The sequence below is a fragment of the Gadus macrocephalus genome, chromosome 16, assembly GCF_031168955.1.
Source record: "Gadus macrocephalus chromosome 16, ASM3116895v1".
In the NCBI taxonomy this organism is placed as follows: domain Eukaryota; kingdom Metazoa; phylum Chordata; class Actinopteri; order Gadiformes; family Gadidae; genus Gadus; species Gadus macrocephalus.
This window is the reverse complement of record NC_082397.1, coordinates 8,148,595-8,174,688: the sequence shown is the minus strand read 5'-3', so window position 1 is coordinate 8,174,688 and position 26,094 is coordinate 8,148,595. Positions and strand designations below refer to the sequence as shown.

The 26,094-nt window shown below is 45.3% G+C and overlaps 1 long non-coding RNA gene across 1 annotated transcript; it reads right to left on the bottom strand.

The window, feature by feature from the left end:
• Positions 1–9,686: 9,686 nt before the first annotated feature.
• LOC132475237 (uncharacterized) lies at positions 9,687–25,948 on the bottom strand. Its single transcript, XR_009529840.1, has 4 exons — positions 25,873–25,948; positions 24,178–24,474; positions 22,229–22,366; positions 9,687–9,987 (listed from the first exon to the last, which is right to left on the bottom strand). It is a non-coding gene; the product is annotated as an uncharacterized LOC132475237 (long non-coding RNA).
• Between the last annotated feature and the right edge of the window lie 146 nt (positions 25,949–26,094).

Genomic DNA, 26,094 nt, shown 5'->3' with positions numbered 1-26,094 from the left:
TGTGTGTATACGTGTGTGTATGTGTATTTACGTTTGTGTGTGTGCGTGCGTGCATACGTACTTGTACATGTGCATGTGTGTGCATGCATGTATGCGTGTGCCTCTGATGCCTGGTGTCACACAAAAGGTGCCATTATTGACACGGCATGCTACAACACATCAGCACATGACTGTAATTATCGTCCTGGACAAGCAGATGGGAAAGTGGTTGCCATTCAAAGTGTGCATGTGACATTTCACGCACTAAGGGGTATTCCATTAACTTCACTTCCAACTAGGGTGACCGACACAGGATAGTGTGGAGTAGTGTTGTGAGGTGCAGCTAGGGGGTTGAACTAACAAGTTTGGTCTCCTCAGCTTCCACTGGATCCCTGGGAAAGATGTCTAGCCCCCAGACCGATCCTTAATGACTTCATCTATAGTCTTTGTATGTCACGTTGTATGCAACCATCTCGCTAACCCTAATGAGGAAACACTCATTAGTAGTAGTTAATGAAGCCAGAGGCCAGTGAACCTGTAAGCATTGGCTGACGATCTAATCGTTTGCCAATAGGTCTTCCCAGATAGAGGGCAGGACAGTAGTTGCTAAGATGTTCGACTGGCAAACAACAGGTTCCGGGTTCAATTCCTAGTTTCTGCTGCCTACCTGTAGGCGTGCTTGAACAAGATGCCACACCCCTACCTGCTCCTTAAGGTCTGTAGTGTAGTCTTTCATTGTAACTCACTTTGGATGAAGGGTCAGATGAGGATTGTTTTGCTAGATAAATAAACATTAGCCCGGTAATAGAAGCAGATATATCTTGGGTCATCACCTGACTTAAATAATCACATGTGAGCTTGAAAACCGGAAAATAAATAGTATGCAAATTCACACTGTATTACTTTCCAGTCACTTTTTGGCCATACATCACCTCTTCACTCTGTTTGGCTTGCGACAATAAACCCAAGCTGTTTAAGCGTGTCTGCAAAGCATTTGGGTTTGGTAATGAGTTTGTGCAACTGTGGCAAAAAAAATATGTATGGAGGGAGCTGATTTTGTTCTTAAAGCTTTTTAGCCCCATGCCTGACAGCTCCCAGCTGATTCTGCACTCATGTCCTGCTGACTCTCCAATTAAGCAGAATAAGCACCGACACTCCTTTAGTAAGGCATTGTGTTACACCGGCAGTGCTACAACTCTCTGTGGCCATAGATCATATAACGTGGGCATGTACAGGGAAACATAATTTGGGACGCAAGATCGCATTTTGAAAACTTTCTGATGTGCTGTGGAAACTGCTGAGTAGAAATTAAAAGTAGACTAGGGGGAGCTCAGTGGATAACCTAGACCCAGTTGTTCACAAAGTACAACTCTCTGAACGTTTCTAGTTTCTACAGAGAGTAGGAAGCCTGTATAAGAGCCATGTACGGCATCATTCGGTGCCCTGGAGAAATATCTCATTACCAACCATCAATTAGCAGATAATGTGATGGTGATATAGGGGGAAAGGAAGGTCAATAACAAGGGATGGGGGGAGGAGGGTTTTAGGTGGGTGAGCGTGTTTGCTGGATGAGTGTTGGGGGAAAGGTACGGTGAAGAATGGATGTTCCATTCTGTGTGGTCCACTGTTGAAATGCAAAAAAAACAATCGCCCTAAACATGTTAGCTCATGACACGAAACCATGTTAAGGCTAAGCAACATGGGGATAGCAGATGACCCAGATACACACGCATACCCTCAGGGGCTGGATAGTCAAGTGGTAAGTGTGTTTGACTCCCAGCATGAAGGTTCTGGGTTCAAACCCTAATGCATGCAGTGATATCCAAGTACATGTATTCTTAAAAACATACAACGTTCAGGTTGCGTCTGCTAGATAGTTAATCCCATATACAAACCTTAACCTGGCCAGTTGGGCGAGGTACTAACTGTCGTTAAAGAACCTACCTACGTATCAAACGCCCATGCATGGTGGTCCCTGTAGGAAGCCTATTTTACTTCCCTCTAGTGGTGGGGAAGATTTAAGGTGTACCGGAGATGAACATTTCCATGGCCGGATCCGCACCACAGTACTGCACTGGAGAGCAGGCGGCGTGCAGTGAATGACAGCAGGGAACACGAGAGACAGTGGCGCTACTAGGAATGTAATTTAGTGGTAATAAAATAAAAAATAAAAAGCGAAAATTGATTTCTAATCTTTCTTTTTTTTTCTCCTCTCAGTCCACCAAGAATGAAAATACCGCCACAGACGAGCAGTTTGGCCGTCTTGTTATTGATTTCCCAGCTATTGATCTGTTGCTAAGCCTTGTAAGTTTGTTTATGATGGATCTATAGAGGAGGAACATAACTATTTTCCCTTAAAGAGCAAAATGTGTCGTTAGTGTGAAAAATCTGACCTCAACTGTCAAATTTGGAAATTAGATTTGACAAAATACAGATACCAACTTTTATCAGTTCACTGCCTCCCAGGTGGTTCATGTGAACCATTTCCATTGTTAAAGGTGCAAGGTGAAATCTAAATGTGCGGTATTCGATAAAGACATTTTCCCTTTCTCATTCAGAAACGCTAGAGATGGCATTCAAGTTATTTCCATGAAATAAATGCTATCACAGGACTAAACAATTAAAGTCTGACTATCGTATCTACTGCTTTTGTATGGCGCGAGTGCTTTCAAATACTTCAATAAAAGATCTCCACCTCCTGCCAACAGTGGGTTCCCACACAGTGTTTGCTTAAAGGATCCATGACATTAACACATAGGTGTAATGAAAGTCTCATCCCGACTTCTCAGAGTCCATCTGTCTGTGTGCGTCTTTGTGTAAACACAACAAAATTAAAACAAGAGCTGGGCCTAAGCCGTGTCCGGATGATCCGATGCCACCAGGGACAAGTGGACAAGAGAATAGAAAGATGTGTCCGTCACTAAGGTTACGGTGTCGGAACTCTCTGTCACGGATCGCTAGTCTTCTGGACAGATTCAGTGTCGACAGGGTTTAAGCTGGGATGATGACTTTACCATCAGCTTAGTGAGGATAACAGTCAATATCAGCCATGCAGAACACTACGATTGACCACCTAGGGAACTGTACTGTTTTTTTATTATTCATATTAATAATTAAGGAAATCATAAACAAATGCCAACTGTTTTTCGGTTCTGCATTTTACTGTAGTTGACGCTAATGGTTAATCTTAAGTGACAATTTTTGTAAGTCGTCAAATTGTGCGGCCAAATATAGCATGACTTCACTACAAAGCCTTGCTCTCTAAAGATAATTCAATGTAATGCAGGGACAAATCACATTAGAGACCACAACCTTTCCAAGGATGCCTTACAGCAAATACATCCAAATGATTGACAGGCCAGAAGTGCATTACGCATAATAAAACGAAACCAGCAGGGCAAGTTGCTGACAGACACATGACGAGACAGTTACTGTAGGCTACTGCATGACTCGTCCAAAGGCTCGTTACCAGAATTAGAAGGCTGTAATCAACCAGTTTGTGCAGTTGTTGACAGACACAAGACAAGACAGCTACTACAGGCTACTTTGTTAGTTGTCTTAAGTGTCGAGGCAAGGATTAATAGGCTCTAATCAGATGCCAGTGTCGACAGTCGCCCTCTTTGTGGTTAAAGCATCACCTGGATGGAACACTGAACACGTCAGATACAGTAATGAGCTAGTAACGACGTACAAAGCAGAGGCATCTTCCAGAATTTAAACAAACATTAGGGTGATTTTGAAGGTCACTGGGAAAGCGTCACACTCGGACGAGTCACTGGTGTGAGTGTCCGGGTGTTTCAGGACTGGTAGACCAGTAAAGGATGCCTAATATATGTCCTTCATAACTGCTGCATTGAGATAACACACAGTTCAATTCCCTCCCATATTTCTTAACTCTCGGTTTGCTCAGAATTTCATAATCTCAATTACATTTTTGAGTGGTTAATGGTGTACTGCAGGGAGATGTTAGAAATCGGATCAATTTCTCTGGGAATTTTGTTTTACTCATATCCTCAAACATAGTTAATAATGTTTGTTGCAAAGTATTTAGGATTATATTTTCTGCATAATCAAGCAGGCAATAAAGCAGAGAACCAGAGGTCCGTTTCATCCTCATTTATGGCTGCATTGTTTATTTTTAACTTCTTATACCTAGCAGGAGTATTAGTTTCTAGTTGGGTAAACTATTTGACAGTTTGATTCAAAAAAACCTTCATCCATACAAATCATTTTGAGGACATAGTGAAGCCTGTATTGTTCCCCTGTTGCCCTCAATACATACTTTGTCAAATAAAAAGACAGACTGCACTCAGCAGATATTGTATTACTACATCTCATGTGCCCACTTCCTGCCAATATGCCTGACTTTCCACAACCCCCCTGCCACACGCAACCAGCGGAGCGTTGCACAGGCAAATTGAAAACAATATGTCAAAACTGGCTCACTACATTTTACACACAACTCTGAGGAAGACAATACTCTACTGTGACAGCCGCAAATAGTTCAAATAAATGGCAGAATACTGGCCAAATACAGACACACAAATACTACAGTCCTACACGGACAAATGCTTTAATACAAATGATCACATTTCCCTCCTGTATTACCAATTACGATAACGCAAACATAAAATACCCTCGTCCTATATGACAAAACACTTTGTGGATCCATTTTGTTTAAACTGAAACTCAAGGACTTCAGACTAACCCGCTTCCTCATCCTCTTAACTTGGTGTTCATGTCGGCTCGGGTTAAGCCCTCAAAACGTGACTCAGAACACTAATGAAACACTTAGTCACACTCAGGGCTGTTGATATGGGCGTGCAGATTATGACAAACGCTGCCCTCCCCCCCACACGTTGATGCAGGTTAGGCTCGGCCGCCCGGACCCAGCACAGCGCTCCCTCCCAGCCAGCTGTGTCCCGGGGGGCCTCACCCCAGGATAACACAATCAGACTCGGCAAATCTGTTGACCCAGGTGAGACAGCCATCTGGCCAATAGAGGGGTGCCAGCAGCTAATCTGCGCTAAATTCTCTATTGCTTTCTATCAGCTGCTCGGCTGAGGAATGGTTAGGTTACTAAGTGCTTGCAAAACAATAACGACCTTTGTTTGATTACAGTCGTGGTCATCCACGTGTTGAAAGTCTGCAGCACCGCTGCTTATTCCGTTTCAAATGGATAAGAAATAGTGCAACTTGTATACCTTCTTCTTTTTTTTTACCGAAAAAATAGACTAATATTTTTTGTAGTAATGGGCAGGTTTCAAGGACGGCATACCTCTCTGACATTTTCTGGCTGATATCTCCAAGGAAACGATCAAATTCAAAATAATTCATTGTTGTAGTAATATCTGTTGACTAAATCCACAGTGTCGTCCTCGCTTGCACAGGAAATCTCTATGGTCAATGTGTCTACTACAAACATGGCAGTCTAGAGCACAAGACTGCCATTCATTTGGCATGCAGTAGCATTTGTTAACAGCAGAGAACATGCGTTATTGTTGCATGCACCCCATCATTGATACACTGCCCAATCAGGTCAACACTGCACTGTCGAAAGGCAGTTCTGTAGCCTACAAGGCAAAACCATAATATCTTGATCAAATAATAACAGCTCAGTCGGTTGAGCAAGGCAGAAACCATGCCAGGGTTTGCTCATGCCATGCTCAATGGAGCTGACCATGCGAAGAAAAGCGTATGCATTCGCTCACTGAGATGCGTTGGATGAAAGAAGCAAGCAAATTGCATGGTATTCATCAATATCCAAAATATTTCTGGGCGGCAAGTGGCTCAGGAGAGAGAGGTTTGGCTGGTAACAGGAAGGTTGCTAGTTCGATCACCGGCTCCTCATAGCTGAGTCTGCCTGAGCAAGACACCTCACCCTAACTGCTCCAGTCCTGACGAGCTGGCTGTTGCCTTGCATGGTTGACACTGCAGTCGGTGTGTGAATGTGTGAATGTGTGAATGTGTGCATGAATGAGTGAATACAATGCAATATTGTAAAGCAATTTGAGTGGCCATTGGTTAGAAAGGTGCTGAATAAGTGCATCCATTTACCATTCTGCGGGTCTTCAGACTTGTGTGGCTCATGTTTGACACACACTCGCATCCAGAACCGTGACAGTGCGCCACACAGAACCAACCTTGACCGACTCATCATCCCTAACTATCCGTTTCCCTCCCACAGTGATGTAGAAACCTCCCAGTCTCCACACAAGAAACTCTCCCGGCCCCCAGTGAAGCTCTACATACACAGAAACGTGCTTACATCAGTCGTTTATTAAGGTGCCACTCATCTCGGCCCCGAGGCAGGGTGGGTGATTGAGGCCCGGACCTTGACAGACAGGAATTAGTTTGCTGCCTCCACAATTACATCGTGAATGTACATATTGACCTCCAAAACTTGGTAGAAGGACTGCAGCGAAGCGCTGAAGAAACCCCTTCAATACCGTGCCTTTTTTTGGGCCGACCGCACTTTACACTATCATCATATAGAAAATGAAAACACAAATCATGTTATGCCCTGTGAAATGCTGCATTTCATATCATAAAGAGAGAAAGGGGGTGGGGGGGGGACTGAACAAATACACACACCATGGAAAGAGTCTTTTCTCCCCATTACAGAGAGGCAGCAGGATGTAATTCTGCCCGCTAACCTAATCTAGTTTATTTACATGTCATGAATGATTCACTCTTGACATTCCCTAAGTACAAATATGGGATGTTTATTCCGACTAAATTCGGGCTTGGTTTCAACACTGGACTGGCGTGAACTGTAGTTTACACGGCTATCAGCTCCAGGGGTCAGGCTAGCGGTATAGTGCTTGTGGCTTATGATTAGTTTACATGTAATCTGCTGCCACGCTAATGACCTGTAGGGGAAAGCATTGGCATAAATCCACTGTAGCGCGCTGAAGTGCAGCCAGTTAGCCCGGGCTTAGAACTGAGTTGATGCCTCTGAAGAGTGTTTGTTTGTTTGTGTTTGTTTGTGTGTATCGTTTCTGGTTTTCCCTCTATTTACTGAATGGCTGGAGCAAACCCAGTGGGAAAAGAAGGTTTGATCTGATGCTGCAAAACATGCATGAGTATGTGTTTGTATTGTAATCGTTTTTATGTGTAGGGCAAATTTACATTCATTTTTCCAAAACAAATCACAGTGGACATTCCAGTGAAATGTGTTGTGTTAGGCATTGTGGAGTGCTTTCACACTCTTGTTATCTCAGTGAATCTATTTTTTCTTTTGTCTTTGCTTCCATCATTCGTGGGATGAAAAGATGCCAAATTACTTTTCTTAGAAACAATGGCTTTAGAAGTCCCCCCCTGAAAAACCTTTAAAGAGCTGACACTACTTAGTACTTTGGAATCTGTTTGAATAAACACATTTTCCCCTCGGGATTCAAAAGCTCTGCAGACAGGGCGTCCAGCTGAGAGTGATCCTTTGTGTGACAGCAGTTTGCTCTTAAATCCATGACTGCTGATTGGACGGAATTAACAGTTTTAACAAGCTAGGCAAAACCTTTGAAGCTCTACATTAGTGTCATGCACCTTCCGAAGTGTTCTACATATTTAAAGGAACAGTGCGCATAAATCCCTCGAGTGTGGCTCCGGTCTCGCTGGAAGGAGATGACAACCTGCCAAGAAAACATACACAGGGGTGGCAGATAAAGTGCTGGTCACGACACAATAGTTCACTTCTCACTGGGCGCAATGGGCCGATGGCCAGAGAGGGCTGGAGATGCTCTCAGGGCACGCAAAACGACCAGGCGACAAATGGCGCTATAATCAATAGCTTCCCGGGCCACTTGTTAAAAACACTATTTCCATCACCTGAGTCGGAGACCGAGAGAGGGAGAGAGGGAAAGAGAGAGATAGGGAGGGAGAGCGAGAGGGAGAGAGAGAGAAACCTCTCAGACATGGAGAGCCACATATCAATCTCCACCCCTGCCCTTGCCTAGCAGGATGAAAAATACGGGGCTCTCTGTCAGTGACCAGTATTGATTAGGAGTGAAAATGTGATCATTTTTTGTATTAACGCGCACCTCAGAGCCCGGTTCTGTCAGGGCTTGCCAGTGGAAATTAATGTTTTCATATCATGCATAGGAAAAATATGGTCGCCCACTTGCTATTCCCCCCCGAGACAAAAGAGGTGCACGGCACTCACGGGAATGTAATAGGATTCCAAAGGCTCCTAATGAGATGAATAAGATTAAACTTGTTATTTAACTCATTTTCCCGCTACCTTAAGGACATTTATTATTGCTGCTGACACCCCTTTAATAGAGCCAACGACCTGGCATTTCAAATATCAATTTCTGATATATATATATATAATTAGAGTTGTCATGGAGTGGGGCTGGATGCAGGAGGGGGAGGGGCGTCGGTCGGCCAATGGGAAGGGGCCTCGCTCCAGTCGAAGGTGTGGAACGTGAGAAGAAAGGTTCTGAAAGGACCCTAACTATTACGTACTTTCCTGCTCGTCATTTACAAATGTCCTGTCGATTTCTACACTGAGATTTAAACAAGCCGAAAGCTGGACATCTAACTCTCAAACGATCGCACGTGCACGGTGAACATCCGAACAGGTCAGGGTGGACATTCTGCAGACTTCGAAGGCACTATAGATACATTCAGTGCCCTTGCCCAGGCAAGGTTGAGCCTTTTCTAGTGTGGCTTGGCGCTGGGGTCCTTTTGTCCTGCGAAACGTTTTAACGACGCTTGGGGATGTGGATCCACACGAGCATACTGCAACATCACACACAACCAAAGTGACTCTCTTTCTAGTTTCCCGTTCACCAGGTTTTAGTTCAGCGGTTTCCCTCTGCCCGACCATATGTAAATCCTGCTGGGATAAAAGGGAAACTAGTGGGAGACTCAACTTTGAGGACGCCTGCGTCAGCACCGCAGGAAGATAAAAAGGAGCAGGAAAAAGCAATTTGTAGCGCCGTGCTACTGACCCCCCTTAGCCGAGGCGGCTGTGGGCTTCATAAGGATGGAATAGCCCACGGCCCCCGAAGCACCAGCTCCACAAGGCCACTCTTTTCTTATTGAGGGCACTGTTCCTCCTGTCACAGAAGTCATAAATACCACCCTGACGGAGGAATAGCCTGTAGTATGATATTACTATTGAAGTTTCCTGTTGTTGTTATTCTTCCCTCCACTCTTTTTTTCCTATTGCAAATTTAATATCGCGCCACCAACCAAGCAGCTTCCCACAAGCTAAGTGCCAACCGCTCGGAGCAGCCTCTCCCCCTGCCGGGTGTTTTGTCCCAGGCTCAGGCGTCGCTCCACGGCTCAAACACTATGACTGTGACAGCGGGGATATTACACTGAGTGTCAGAAGCCATGCACCTTATCTGGACACATAATCACTACCTCGCAAACAGTAATGCATTAAACATGGGATGAAGGAGCGGCGCAATATATTTTGTTTGTTTGAGTCCCGGATTGGTAAAAACAAAAGTAATATGGTGCTTGCAGATGGAGATATTGTTTATGGCGGAAGGCCTGGAATTTTTTTCTGGAAATCGTAGGAAGACAAAAAGGTGTGATGGCTTTGCCCACAATAGTCTTGTGTCATGGATAATGTGCCTGCAATATTAACGCGTCTAATCTACAAAAATAAGAAAAGATTAAGTGAAAGCAAAATACTAATCAATACTTATGTTTCACCATTTTCAAAACTCTATCACAGTGAAACCAACGGCAGGTTTAAGAGTGAAATTGCTTTGGAACAAAGTAGGCAAGTAAATTATATTGTTAGGGGAAATTTTTATGTTCTCAGGTTGTGTAAAATTACATTTCAGCGGTGCATGGTGACGGTGGCGTGGTCAACAGTCAGGTGCATCAGCCGCCCTAATCCCCCTCCGGCGGCAGGACAGCCGGGGCAGTTCTCCGGGTGCCCCTCCGTACAGATGTACTGGATTACCCAGGGTTCTCGGCTGCCACAAACAGATGTCACACCGCACTACGCTGTCAATTTCAGCAGACAGGTGGGAATTGCTCTCCAATCTGTAGTAAATCAAGGGTGCAAGTGAATTAAATTGAGACAAGCCTGTAGGGTGAGGGGGGGGGGGGTGTGTATGGGAGGTGGAGGGTGTGTGTGTGGGGTGGGTGGGTGGATGGTAGGGAAGAGAACCCAGTGTCTTTTCCAGAGTGTCGCGCTCAGTGGAGGGGTTGAAGCCATGGTACCATTAAATACCCTTCAACACACACGTGGCACCAGCGATTTCACTCTTCACATCTTTTAATTGGTACCATCCATCACGGTCCTGCCCCAGCCTCACGCATGTGATTTGATATCTTATTACAGTAGGTTCCGCTATCAAAGGGGAACTGCCACGTTACGATTTTGTGGTCCCCCAGGGGCCTCAATGGGGACCACCTTGTCGGAGCCCAGACTCCACTGACCGTACACATCATGCAAAAGCATGAGGTCCAATCAAACATGCCCGGCCAGGGGTTTAACCCAGTCCAATGATGGAGGAGCTTTCCATCCGTGCATATCAGAGATTTCCAATAGCAAGGGCAGGTTTCATCAGCTGGGGAAGGGTCGTAGCGTCGGGATGCAGGCAGTGTGGTCTTAATGTATGTGTGGTCTTAATGTATGTGTGGTCTTAATGTGTGTGTGGTCTTAATGTGTGCGTGGTGAAGTCCACTAACAACTAGCAACTACTAACTCCAATGGCTCTTAGCAAAAAAACAAGGTAACACTGGTCCTGGCTCGCTAAACTGCGTTGCTAAATGAATAACGTAACATATCATTTATTGCCAAAGTCTTAATTGGATGGCAGTGGAGGAAGTGACAATGACAACACTATCTGCAACGCACCAGAATCTCACGGGACCACAACAATCGGCGACAGTGAATATTAAGGCAATACCAACCAGCGCTATTTTAATCCCAACCCCCATTACCCCTTTTTGTTCTGTTTGACTTGGCATGGCATAAAGTAAAGGCTAATTAAACAATCAAGCCCATGGAGCCTGAATCCATTTCCGTCCTTTTGACATTGTTACGGCTCCCGTCTCCTCGGCGGGTTCAAAGCCCGCTGTGTGAAGCCAGCCTGGGAGAAGAGCTGTTGTCGCACTTTGTTTGTTCCCCCGGCCTCCGCTCTCTCTGTGAGGACAGAGCTTCAAAGCCCCAGTACACTGTGAGCCCTGGCAGAACACACTCCAGCCCCCCCGCCAACCTTCTGGAGCCGGCCCCCACCTCAGAGTCAACAGTCCTCCAGTGGAGGAACTGCAGAGCTGTGTCCGAGCAAGTATCAGAACCGCTTTGCATTGAAGTCCTCAGATGACTTGAACGTGATGTTAAGGAGCTTGAAATCAGCTGGCGACAGGACAGCCCTGCCACACACGGACGACCCATAATTTGTCAGATCTCTTTGTAGAGCACATAAAACGAGGGATACGTATTCATACCCACTTTATCCGAGTTCTCCGGCTTTGTGTTGTCGTATACTTTTTGCGATTACGGATCGGCATTATATGTCTCAGGAGCAGCAGGAGCGGCCGTTTCTTCTTCTACCTTTCTCTCCCACATCCTCCAGCTCCTATGCAGCCGAAGCAGCAGAAGTGCAGGCAGGTGGCCACAGCACAGCTTCTATGTGAGCCTCTTCTGTTCACAGATGGAGCACTCCACATCCAAAGACCCCACTCCAAAACACTTTCCCTCCGTCCACCAGAACCTCCGAAAGATCCACGGGCAGCTGCGAGCCGCTGCCGCCCCCCCCACCCCCCCATCCCCATCCCCACCCAAACATCTTTTCAACACCTTCTGGAGAGTTCCCGTTGATCCGAGAGTCCACTGACAGAATCCTCACACGCGAAGCCCGGGGGGTGAAGGGGTTTGGGGTCGTACGTGATGTGACGTGGAGCAGCGGCGGCTGGCTGTGGAGATGACTGAATGTTTTGCCCTGTAGCGAACCTACGAAGGTCAGCCGCTGTGTGTGTGACGGATTCTGAGGCAGGACCGGAGGGCCATCAGGTGAGGTGATCGACCGTCCGGGCGTGTTCATGTGTGAAAGTCAAACATCCTGCATAGTACTGTAATTGCACTGTGCAACAACAACGTATTCATAACACGGACATGATTATACTGTATTTAATTATTTAGATCCAATTAAAATAACGTATAAAAGGAAACAAAGATTCGAATTCCGTGTGATTTATGACAAAACAATACGACGATCAATTAGGGGTGGGGGGAAAAACACGATTTATGTGAGTTTCGATTTTATTTTATTAAGTAAATGTCCATGTAATCATAGTGGAAACGTATTGAAGGTACCGTCCTACAGAGGGCGCTATAGTGCATGTGCTTAGGGTTGATTTGCATCAACTATGATCTGTTCTGGTCAGCCACTTTCATATTAAGTACATGACTGACATTGATGGACCTGTAGAACCCGGACCTCAACGTAATGCCCATCGGTTAAACCACGCGAAAGAATGATTCACAACAAAAATCACAATCTTGTATCAAAATTTTGGCGACCAAACGTGAGGTCCTTCCCAATGCTAAAAGAGTCACTAAAGATACTGGAAAGCCAGGAGTAGAGAAAAAGGAGTAGAAGAGGTTGCTCGACCAGCCATGAGGAATACATCTTCCAGTAAGCTCTTGGGGTGATGGCTGCTGTAGCTGTGATACGATGCCACACCCTGTCCCTCTCCCCCTCAGCAATGGCGGCTAGCATGTGCACATTCCAGTCCCTGGCTTCAAATATGTGTCCGTGTGTGTCTTTGTGTGTGTGTGTCTTTGTGAGTTGGGTTGTGAGCTAGTGGGGGGAGGAGGCGTGGCACTCAGGATGGATGTTACCCATCATGCAACTCAATCAGCCGCCCAATGATTCATTTCACAGACGCTTAGGTAATTATAGGAGTCTGCTCTTCACCTCTGGGGGGGGGGGGTTGGAGAGGGGCTGGTGGGACAACATAGCAGAGTTGTGCAGGGAAGAGGGTGGAGGAGGGTGGAGGATGGTGGAGGTGGGAGTAGGAGAGTGGAGGCTGCGTAGGGCTGGGGTGTGGCAGGACGCTGAGACAGGAGTGAGACTAAGAGGAAACAGCGAGATGGAGCTGGAAGGAGAAGACAGCGCAGGCAAAGGCGGCGAGATTCATTACGCCGGTGTCTGAGGTCTCGTTCAGGAGAAACATCATGGATGACTGAGTGGAGGGGGTGGTGGTGTGCCGGAGTCCTGGGACCTCAGAAGAGTTGTTTACACCAATTAACATGGAGGAGATGCGCAAGCCACAGAAATAGACAAGATACAGTGGAAGGAGAGGAAGATGTAGACAAAGGCTATTAAAGCAGTGTGAACGATGGAGAGGGAGGGAGGCAGGGAGGGAGGGAGGGAGGTGCATAAAGAGAGTTAAACTAGTGGGTTCCTGGTTCTAGGCAGGAGTGCAAGCGCCCCCTATTGGTAGAACGTTGGATTTGCATGGAGTCATTGTTCGGATTTCATTGTCTGGAAATCACTAATAGTATTGTGTGTATTTATAAATGTAATTATAATTTAATATAAGCTATATCAACATTGCGGCTCTATTTGCTTGGCAGAAGATGTACAGAAGTGTTTTTTCTTTAGCCATCAAGCCGATCAATCCATCTTAACCTTAACATGTATTACATTGAACTTTAAAAGCACATCATTCTTTGCGAAGGAAGGGAATTATACCACAGTTACACAAATGCTGTGTGTTAAGTGCAGAAAAGGAAGGAAAATGGAGGTGAACTCCCAGATTTTCATAAACTCAATAGTCTTCACAGAGTTCAATGAAGTGAATGCAATATTGATTGGGACGACGACAAATAATAATTGCATGCTATGGCTGCCGGGAGGCCGGCTGAATGAATCAGAGGGAAAGAAGCTCTGAGGATCTATGGCTGGGGCCAGAGACCTAAAGAGAGCCCATTGATTTTGTCATGTTTGTGTCCAAACGAGAAATATTCATGGTGGGTGCATCGAGCTACGTGGCATGTATCGAGCTACGTGGCTAGTATCAAGCTATGTGGCTAGCGTTGAGCTACGTGGCTAGCATCGAGCTGTGTGGCTAGTGCTGAGCTACGTGGCTAGCATCGAGCTACGCGGCTAACACCACTCTGTGCATGGTGGCTTGAGGCTATTTATCCCTGAGCCTGGGTTAGGTACACCTCTCCAGGCCGTTGGGAGTCTCGATGGACAAACGTCATGGTGCGACGGGAGCACACGGCGGTCTGAGAGAACCCAGGCCTGGGACCAGGACCAAGGGGCCGAGGGGGTTGGTACGGGAGGGGTGTGGGAGGGGTGTGATTCTTTCCATAAAATAAAATTCATGCATATTCTCAGAAAGACTCAATAACAACAGCATGAGGCTACTGTTTAAAAATCTAAAAGGATCAAATTATTAATCAGCGCTTTTGTTAAAGCGCTGAAAAGTGAGGACGTGGCCCCCCACAGCAGGTCAGGACAGGCTCCACTGATACAGCTGGGCCTTAACACTGATACTGGGAGATGCTGGGATATAAGGGCGCACAGTCAATCTGAGCATTAGCATTAACCAACGTTGACCTCGGACTGGACCTCATCACCTCAAGCTCACTCGTTATTATTTAGCTTTGTTCTAATAAGAACAATGGCTGAATCATCAGAAATGTAAAAAGAGAACTCATTAGTGGATGGGAAGCCCCCCGGGCAGACACCATAATCTTAATGTAACCAAGTCCTGATTCATAGATGGTAGCTTGTTCTTATTTCTATGTCCATTTTCTGGACATTTAGTATTTGTGATTAGGCGGTTGAAAACGCTTTAAAAAATAAATACATAATAGTGAAGGCTACCAATGTGCGTTATCTCACCTTTGAAATAAAACATCCCCTCGCAGCTCACATCAGTTATGTGTTAGGTCATACCTCCTCATCTACATCCAAGCTCTCAGGCGACCTTCCAATGCAGCGCTGGTCCCCCATTTGCATCCCTCTTCCCGCCTCTGTACGTCTCTCTCCATCATCATTACCACCCTCCTCCCTGGACCTCTCCCCTTCCCTACGAAGCAGTTCCCAAACACTACTCCTCAATCCACCGTGGTGCCGTTTTCCTCTCCGTGGTGTTGGTCGTCGTTGTTGTGCCTCTATTCCCCCCCCCCCCCCCTCCATCCCAGTGTGGCGGCGTTCGCACCGAGCATTGTCACGGCGACCAACCAGGTGGAGGGCCGCTGTGACAAGCACAATTTATCGACTGCTCCCGAGCAGGAGGGCCGCGTTCAATAGCGTGCCGTGAAGATTCATCCACAAGCACCCCCCTACCCACCCGCCCCACGCCTTCCGACACCAGAGGCTGGGTGGGAGGGGAGACCAAGGCCGTTTGTGCAGGGTCCCCCCCGCGAGGTAATTTATACACGCAGCGGGTAACACAGCTCAGTTGCGGCGGGCCACGGAGCAGTAAAACGGGTGTGTATTAGTAGTTCCAAACCGTTTAATTACACTTTCAACTTTCCACAGTCTGACAGCATCGTAAATTAAAGCCTGCGAAAGGTTGTGGCATTGGACCGTACGCAATGATGACTTTCCTCCGCGCGTTCACTAATACCGTGTTGGTTCCGTGACGTTCCGCGGATGGGCCGCGGGAACATTCTCCACCTGGGCCCCCTTGTGTTAGCATAGTCCATTAGTGAGTGATTTGTGTGCTTGGGCGGGTGTGTGTGTGTGTGTTTGCGTGCGCATTTGTGTTCCTCATCAACACGACGCAATCCATATTCATGATGGTGACAGGATGATATTTACATAACGTACGTACACACACACACTTCCTTTGAAGTCGGCGGCGGCGGGCGGCGTCGCCATCGCTAAATCCGCTCGGAGATAACTGTCAAACTGTTCAACCGAAACACAGGGTGGCGCGTTGCGGAAGTGCCACGTCTGGAGGAAAACTGTTATTTTTCTCCTCCCCCCCCCCCACACGTTGTACACTGAAGGAGATGTTCTGGAACTCTGGGATCACTGACAGGCGGGCAGGGAGAGCGGCGGGCGCTCAGACAGACGGCCGACGACGACGATGATGCGCGGCCCCTGCACACGCGGTGCTCGGGGCCACTTTCATCTCGGCCCACCGCGACGGCTCGGTGAAGCGCCGATGCGTGTGCTAGCGGCGAAGGGTTCCTCCCACGGCGCTCGGCCGGGGGTTCTCCTGTCCCGTGGCCACGCCCCCTACGCCGAAACACACCGCCACCCTCCTCCGAGCAGACGCCTCCCGGCGCTCCCGCGGCATCTGGCGCCGTGGCAACCGAGCGGCTTTGATAGGCCCTTAATCATCGACATGTGTCAACACAAACAACCTCCCATAAACCAGAGGCGCAGTGCTGGCCTTGCATGTGTTATAAATGGTCTAGTGCGGTCTGTAGACTGGGGCTCTGTGGTCGTACTGTAGTTGTAGCCCCGTAGGCATGTTGTGGTAATGTGCCAGTTGTAGCACTGTCGTCACGTTGTTGTTATGCTTGATTGTAGCCCTGTTGTTGTCGGATTGCAGTCATGTTGTTGTGGCATTGTCGTCACATATCTAGCATGGCCAAAACGAAATGGCCAAGAATGTACAGATCTTCTCTGGTTTCAGATCTCCTCCATGTCTCCCAAATTGTCAACAAACCGCCAAGTGAGAGCACGGTGAGGTGTGTTAATCCTTAAAGTGTTTCAAATCATCATTCATCTGATCCCTAAATCTCCATTGTATCATGGGAATAAGCACCATGGTAACCAAGATGCAGATCGCTGAACCACAGTGATCGGAGGTACTCTCTCAGCGGACATGAAAGGCCAGAAAATAACACCACCCTGGGGTCAAGCCCCAGGGTCATACTGTCTGCCGTTTAATTGTAAAACTAGCAAGAGGGCAGGTTAGATTACTTCCATGTCCAATTAAAGCTATGCGTTTATTTTGTTGTAAAACAAAGGCAAGCTAGCTTCCACTTGCAACCTACTTATCTTTTACAACCCCCTTGCTGGGGATGGTTGTCCGAGAAGGCTGAAGTAACCAGGATGATTGACGATTCATCAAGTTCACTTGAGGGACTGGGCCTTTGGTGCTGCATGCTGGATGAAGTCTGGATTAACATGACAAATGTATGGATCCATTCTCCACATGAGGAAACAAGGACGGAGGTACACAATAGTGGAGTGGCCTTCCAGTGTCTAAATGGTTTAGGAAATTAAGAATAGAGAGAGGACCCTGGCTCTCATTCAGCTCACACTATGACTTGCTTAGTCATTGTTTCTTATGATGTTAAAAAACCCAAAGAATATTCTCCTCTTGTGCCTAGTCACTCTGGATAAGAGCGGGAACTTAACGGCGAGACATGTCAAATTGGAAATGTAATTACTTGTCGGTTCTACACACTCTGTGAACACTTTTACACAACCTGATAAAGCGCTGCTACATACACCTCTTTTTCACATTTAGATAAAAGGAAAGGAAGAATTACTACCACGAAGGCAATTTCAAATAAACAGACGCCTTACTTGTGGGGACTAGCGGTCTTTCCATTATGCAGGGGGTTGGGGTAAGGGTTGGGCGATGTGATTGGTCACAGTCCACTGGGATATCTCTGCCCCTATTTCTGTACTGGCCCCATACAACTGTCAACGCCTTTATGGCTAAAGTCATATTTCAACTATGGGTAAATCAAAGAACAAAGCAGGTCCACAAGTTTTTCAGGAAACAAAGCCACTGAGGGTTATTTAAATGAACAATCAAACCAAACCTCTTTCCAGATGTTTTTTGTTCACCGTCGATTGGCTGAGTGGCAACACGGGTCAGCCTGACTGAGCACGCGCAGCCAGGCGTCGTAAATTAACTCCCGAAATGCTTCCGTAAAAACGCGCGACAAAAAGTTCTCGAGGAATTAATTTGTATCCTAATGGAGTTTGCGCACCCTGCTGTGCCGTGTTCCATTGGAGTACGGCGGCCATGTTTAGTCTAATGAATCATACATGACTACACAGCCGCCCTGCAGGAGAGAGGCGGGAAACACGGCCGCCCCGCACACCAAGCTGCCGGCAGACGTAAACAAAATGCTGTTTCTGAAGGGTGTGTATGAAGCACCATCCGGACAGAACAAAGTTGCTTACGCAGAACTGAACATTACATACACTACACGAACACGGGGAGTAGAATGGGACATAGGTCAGCATGAAGAGTGATGATTTAGGGAGCAGATTACGCAATAGGCGGATCATTTATATTACATTTTCTTATTCTTGCTTATTTATGATTTCGTTCAGACTAACCATAAAGGGTAGATCTAGATTCTCTTCTAATGAAAGTGAATTTCTTCTGCGCCCAACTGCCCATCAAAGCATTTGCATCCCCACAGTTTAAACAATAGTGCCACCTACTGGCAGAGTCCTGTTGGGGTTCTCAAAAGACAACACATTCACCTTTATAGATAATAAGCATTAATATCAAGTATTATGAGTGTAACTGAATTGTGGGTCTGTAAAACAGAAGAAAATCGTTAACATTACAATTCTAAAATTACTTTACTAATCCCATACCCCACTGTTAAAGTGAAACCCTTTCTACGTCACATTTTCCTTCCCTCATTATTAAGGAAATAGGTCTTCTTTTGGATGAAGTGGTTCATCCATAGAAACTAATTTCCTGCTTAGGGACATACATCATAATCCATCGGTTATAAAGGAAATGCAATTGTAATCCAATTATGTTGGCACTAATACCACTTTTTCTTGACCAATCCAGAATCACTAACCGAGTGTTCTGCACCAGTCATTCATCGCCTCAGGCAGCGTTTACTGGTATTGAGCTGGACTACAAAGCTTGCCTGCAGAGATGCTGCCGCTAGGTATTGAGGCAAACTATTAAATATTTATATTTTCTTTTTTTTTTTAAGATAGAATAGACAGAACACCAGCTTTGTGGACAATAAAGCACATTTTATTATCCTAAATTAGCTTCAGTGGGTGGAAAAAGCATAAAAAGAAACCCAAATCATTTTATTGTCGATTTTCTTTTAGATTAAGGAATACCTTTCTCAGATTGAATACCATCCTATATTTTCATTGATATATTTATATATATATATTATGACTGGACCTTTTTATCTAGTTAAACCCTTTTATCCATTGCAGGCCATGTCGAAATTCCTCGATATCACAGATCCCCATTCAGCCATTTCCTTAATAAGAGATTAAAAAAAATCAATAGCATCACTTTAATCTCCTACGTTTATGAAACCCATGAACTCTATCCTGTATATATTTCTAACAAATCCTTTCAGCGCATTGTTATTTATGAGTGAACGTGGTCTCTTCTTTTGACGAGAGGGGGAATGCATATATGTATGCAGCAAACTCTTTGAAAAAATGGCAAACATCAATATCTCCGAAGCACCATTCTGAACATCTAAAGAACGGCTGTCTTGTGTTTTTCACTTTTTTTTATGAAATGCAATGACCTGGTTTTTCCACTCTCTCAAATTCCAATCCAGCATGAATAGGAGACAGGCGAGTGTGGTTTGTAATGGCCCATCAGACAATCTCCATGATGGATTTTAGAAATTGAGCAGATGACCGAGTGCGCTGGGCCAGACATTTTCTTTTGTTGGCCAACAATACAGAAGCGCAGCCTGGGACAGAAGTGTAGTTGGCCTCAATGTGTTTCACAACACAACAGAACCCCAGCGGCCGAGCCATTCATATCAAACCAAACCACCTCTGGGATCAGGGAGTACAATCACACCACTCTCCCACTATTCTCCAGCTTCCGTGTAGAAATGTACGCTTATATATATATATAGACAGTCTGACGATCAGCTTATGGAACAAGGCCATACCCACACTTTCCACCACAGACAATGTATCTCCTTGGAAACATCTGCCAAGTGGAAGGTTCTGAAAGCGCGTGTGCGATGTATGGACAAACAAAAAGTATATTTCTGAAAGCGATTACACATAATTGTCAAGTCAGCTGCCAGGCAAAAGTGGTCCGCACATTCCAAACAAATCAACAACATTTCTGCCTGGTTTCAGTGTTGATGGACCAAAAACGCTGTACCAACAGAACGGCTTCAACACGAAAAGCTGCGTTTTCCCCCTCACATATCCATCCAGCGTAGCGTGGACGTGGCCCGAGTTTACTTGGCTGTTTGTCTCCCAGCACAACACAACAGTCACCTTGACATGAGCAGCACATCCCTGGCAGAAGGTGTGGGAGCAACAGGGCAGGCAGCCATGCTAATAACCAGATGGTGGTCGTAAAAGAAGCCCCATCAGCCCAGGCTTCTGCACGCTTGTGTGTCTGTCGCTCCAGCAAGGCCAGCCGGCTTTGAATGGAGCCATGCATGCCTCCCTCTGCATTCAGTTTGTCATTTAATTTAACACTGGAATGACTGACTGAGAGTAGGTCCAAGACTGAAGGTGATGGATGGATTGGTAAACTACCGATGACTGGTGGATAAAGCAGGATAAGGTGAAAAACTATCCTCTTATATTAAAAAACATCCACAGAGCAGAATTGTGTGGTTATTTCCCCAGATATATTGTCGCCATAAGTAAATTAGTGACACCGATTACCATATGCTCATACCATGGGAAACATGTTTTTATATTCTTCTGTTACTTACCTCAAAGCAATACCATTCAGACTTACACGGATCTGACTGCTGATGGCTGAAAGTTCAGTTTAAGAGTGTTTAAGCAGATCCCAGACCACTGGAGGTCCTACAACAGGAAACGGTGATAAACGTGACACTTCATCACCTTATGGACAGCCCTATACCACCACATGGGCATCAAATAATTGCAAACTGTAAGAAAGATAAGGAAGCAGATGCCAGAGATCTGTATGCATTGAAACAATAAAACAAATAAACAAGGACCATTTCCGCTCTGTCCCTACTATGTGTACCAGTTTTATGGCCATTTGTAATTCTCTTGACAATCTCTGGCGGCCAATGCCTCACACTTTATAGTGGAGTCTCTGCCTGCCAGACGGCTGTCATCAAGGCAATGATTCTCTTCCTCACCAGGAGGCAGATAAACAAAGAGTCCTCTTCCTCCTCTGGAGGGATCATCCTAAAGCTCGGAGATAGTTCTAGGGATGTATAAGAGTCCCATATTGAACACAAAGTTTTGTTGGGGGGAGCCATATATACAGTATTTACTAGTGTGTAATACTGAAGAGAGTGTCCCTTCAGGAATCTTAATTGCCAGGATTTTAATGAGTCGGAGGAGTGGGTCGGCAATTAACCATGACGTCAATTATTCCGTCTTTAAATGTCAACGTCCATGTATTTATAAGAACTTGTACTCCCGGTTTGTCATATCCACTAGCACTGTTTGCTATATCCACGACTTGATGAAAAAGTTGAACAATGAATGTATTACGCCAAATACGACTCAATAATACCCAATACTGATCGATCATGAGTGGCTGACCTGCCGAGCCCATCCCGCTCTCTCTCTCTCTCTCTGTGTGATGCTCCATCACTCTCCCTCTCCAAACAGCTCCCCATCCATTGCCCATGCGCAGGGAGATCCATTAGACTACCTCTGAGGAGGGCTGAATGTTAAAACACTCATAACTCTCCATTTTCCCACATTAACCTTGCGCTGACCCCTGACGCCTCAAACTTGACATTTGTGTACGTAGTATTGTAGACGTAATAGTGTGAGTGTGAGTGTGAGTGTGAGTGTGTGCGTGTGCGTGTGCGTGTGTGTGTGTGTGCGTGTGTGTGTGTCTCTAATTGTTAGTGAGACAGATCCTGCCATGCTATAAATAATTCTGGCCACAGGGAGGTGTGGACACCAGACGAGCGTTCTGACACCAGAGGACGAGGTGGCCTTGTCGTTCTGGGATGTGTGGATTCAATCTGGTCCCAGACCACAAGAACCAGTCCATGTAGCATACCAGTGCAAACAAAGCATGGTTTACACATTGTAAATCGAATGGATGAATTGGAAAAACAATACAATTCTTCAAACCATAATATTTCAACAAGAAAACTCTTTGATAACTACAAAGGAATGCAGGTAACTACAGGAAAGGAGGGATGACGTTGTAGTGCTTTTCCATTTCCACCTGGAAAACACTGTCACCTAAACTTGACATTTTCGGTTAGCGACCGCAAAACACATCCTGACCATAACGATAAGAAAAGCGGGCAGCTACAGGGAAAAAAAAGTGTCCACTTAGTCGGTCAGTATCCTCCATATCAACATTCGACGAAAATAAAAGGGACAAATGGAAAAAGTTTTAGTCTTACCTTGACCCTGGGCATGAAGTAAAGGTCCGCAGAGAACTGCAAATAGTTGACAAATGGAGTAAAACGTTGCTGCTCGTGTTCGGTGAACTCTGACCTCCATATTGCTCTGGTTCAATGTGCTCTCTGAACCCTTGGAGGCTGACGAAAAAAAGAACCATACTTAATAGCCTTTCTATAAAAGATCCTAGTTTAATATATCCCTCATACATTCGCTGGAAATGGAACAGTAAAGTACCACACTTCTGTTTTGCAGATTTCATTACGTTGGGATTCTTTGGTGAATAGGACCATTGACCATCATTTTGAATAATAGAACAGAGATTTGTTCCCTCTATTTTAGAAGCCAGGCCTTAAACACATGAAGAATATGGCCAAACATTAATTTCTACAAGGGATTCCACATTAAATATTAGCCTGAATTTATAAAGACAGCAGCTGTGTAAATAGTTTTTACTAGACATCATTAATCGCACGTCTGAAACACACACTTTTAGTGGGTATACTCAAGGAGAGGAAGGATAGCCCCGATATAATCTGAAATAAGCAGGCATCGTGAATTGCAAGAGAAACATTCAGGAACATATTACGAGAACAAGCATTGGTTTTACAGCAGGTAAAAAAGGACGTGAAACCCACAGGAATCAGTGAGGGCATACATTTGATGAGACTGACTTTCCCAGGGATCCACAGCAGTTAAATACAAAACGCACAAGCAAGTCTTAAACTGTGTTACACATTCTCCCCCATGGGGTTAGGGTACGTGCATATGTGAATATACACAAGGCCACTATATATTTTGATTTACCCTGAAACCTTTAGACGTTGTTGGATTTAACTGACATATGAATTATAGGTTTTAAGGTTTAAGGACACAATAGGCAATAGATTAATTGATTTTTACAAGCGATGCAATTGCTAAATGCATAAATGGAATTTAATCTATTGAAAACCTAAAGAAACTAGCATCTCCATCTGTGTGAAAGTAAGCAGAACGTAAAAGGTACTGTATAGATTTGTAAAGTTCCATCTCCCAACAGCATCGCCCATGGTGTTAGCTGAAGCTCGTCGATGGCGCAATGCTTCGTGTGGGTATAAACGAGCAGAGCTAGGCGAAGACAGGTGGCTTCATTAGTTAGCAGGATGTCAGTGGTTGGCCTTCCTGTCTGCACAGAGACTACGCTCATCTCATCAATCTGCCCGCTAGCTCATTAGCATTGACTCAGCCAGCAGTGGGAAACAACACAGCAACACAGGCCCCAGAGACCACAAGACAGGAGCCCTTGACCTGTAATCTGTCAGCCTGCACAAGGTTGGTATCTCCCCTCAAACAGAGCAGCAAGAGTCAAGATTAGGGAAAATAAGGCGACCACGGCTTGGGTTTTCTCTCTAATTATGTTGCCCGATAATAGAAGGAACAGCCTGAGCCGATATAGAATCTCTATCCCTCTCCGAGTATTATCAATAAATAATTTACATTTCTGATTGGAGAAGGCCTTGATTCTATTAGAATTTGATTTAAATCAACACACATTTAAATGATATATTAAAGTGGTAATCTGATTGATTTCCATTTCGCTCTCTGGTTGTAATTTCACCCAGAGATCCAAACAGAGACACAGAACGATGACACCCAGTTCGTAACATTCATAATACTGCATACGCAAGGGGTTTCATCAGCGGGCCATAGTCTCAAACACCATTGTGTTACCTAAGCGATAGATAGTTACTGAACAGACATTTATTTACATGAAAATCTTTGCCACACAGATTACCACTCAGTAAATGCAACAGTAATATTAAATCAGGATTGAACTATTGATGATGATACAGTCTGCTAAGACGACAACAGAAATAAACGCAAAAGGAAACATACACCTGGGTTGATTGACTGTTACACTCCACGCACAAAGACATGCGTGCAAAGACACACACAGTTAGCACAGACATACCTCTATCAGTCAGTCCTGCAGCTCAGCGGGGCGTCCTTCTTACACTGTAGCCGATAACCCACAAGCTGAGGTCCTGCTCCTCTTCCTCTACCGCTGTCTCGCTCCGTTTCCGTCTGTCCGTCTCTCTCTCTCTCTCCGTCAGTCTAGCTGTACTGTCTGTCAGTCTGTCTCTGTGTGTGTGTGTGTGTGTGTGTGTCAGTCTGTGTCTCCCTCTGCCTCTCTGCCTGAGCGAGCTCCAAGTTAAGTTGTCTCTTCTGCCCACTCCCCACTGCTATGACACCCTCCGACTCTCCATGTCTGTGAAAAGAGAGGCAGAGAGAGAGAGAGAGGGAGAGAAGAAGTGAGAGAGAGTGGAAGACAGGAAGAGAGGGCAGGAGAACGATTGTCTGGGTAATGGAGACTGTCGTGTGTGGTGCATGCGTGCTACATATTTGTCATCGAGCACGTAAACTAATTCGTTCCCTCTGTCCCCCGATTCAAATGTGTCTTCCCATTCATGTTGTATAAAATGTATCCTCCTTACTGTCTGGCTATAAGCCATGCTGCTGTGTAATGTTACTTATGAAAACTTAGCCCCTTAAGAAGGTTTGTTAATGTAGGAATTATTTGACAAAACATCTAGTTTCCCAGGGGGGTTAATAAAACACACTCCAATTTGACTGTAGGAAATGGTAAACAAAGTATTGCCTTTGCTGTCGAGTAAGACAAGATATTAGATAGGCCTATTAAGAAATATGGAGGTTAACTGAAGAAAATATAATAACATTCTCTCAAATCTACTTGAATAGGCTGGTGTGACATAGCAGAGAGCCGTTGAATGTTAATAAAATTGATAGGGAAAGTAAGCAAAGTAATTGTAAACTTTGTTATGCCAGGTCTAGCTTAAAATACGAGACAGCTTTCCAAACATGGCTAGATAAAATACAAAAAAAACATGCATCCCATTTATACGAATAACCCAGTTTGGCGTTTTGCAATCTGATGTAAGGTCGATGACGTAAAAATATAATTAATCTATTGTCTATGCATTTTTAAGAGGCGATTTTTGTCTATCGATAATCGTTATTGTGATGAACTTTTATAGCAGCTTATGCAGTTTGAAATAAAGCTTTGTTTGATTATTAAGTGAGAAATAAATTGGACAAGAAAGGGATTTTCACCCTCCTAATGACAGCGATCTAACGCAGAGAACTGAAGCCTCCCCTCCTGTAGTAATCCCGAGTGACCAGCAGTGTGACCAGTGACACCCGTCTCCAGAGCAGGAAGACACTGCTAGGCCTAATGATACTGCTCTCCTCTCTTCGCCATCGTTTGGTCGATATTCTACGCAATAGGTGAATCACAAAGTACCCTGTCCTTAACAGCAGCCTAACTAAAAAAGCAATTAATACGATTGATGCGTCTCACTTTCCAAAATTTCCCCAATGTGGATATAGGCCTACCAGAAAGTTGTTGAGAAGTGTCAACACTTAATTTGCTCAGTAAAAAGCTAAGTAACAAATGTGTGAATAGGTGAAAACTCTGGACTTTTTTTTAGAGCACCTTGGTAAGTTAAAGTAAAAAAATAACTACAAAACGAGTGAACGAGGTTTGTGGACCAACGTATTTCTGAATAATGCATCTTGTACGATACATGTGTGTTCGTGTGTGTATTGTGTGTCCGTCCTCCAGGTGACGGAGTCCGTCCTGTCTCACCTGGACCAGGTGCTGTTGGTCTCCCAAGACAAGCCAGAGGGTTCTGTCCACCACGCCACACGTGCTCATGGACTATATTTGACGGACCCATGGCGGCTCTCTCTGATTGGCCCGGCTGGTGCCAGATCAGCGGGAAGCCAGTCAGGGAGCCCTGCTGGTCAGTGATGGGACTTTTTTATTAATTAAATATAATAAATGTTCCGAAAGAGGGCTAATGAAGTG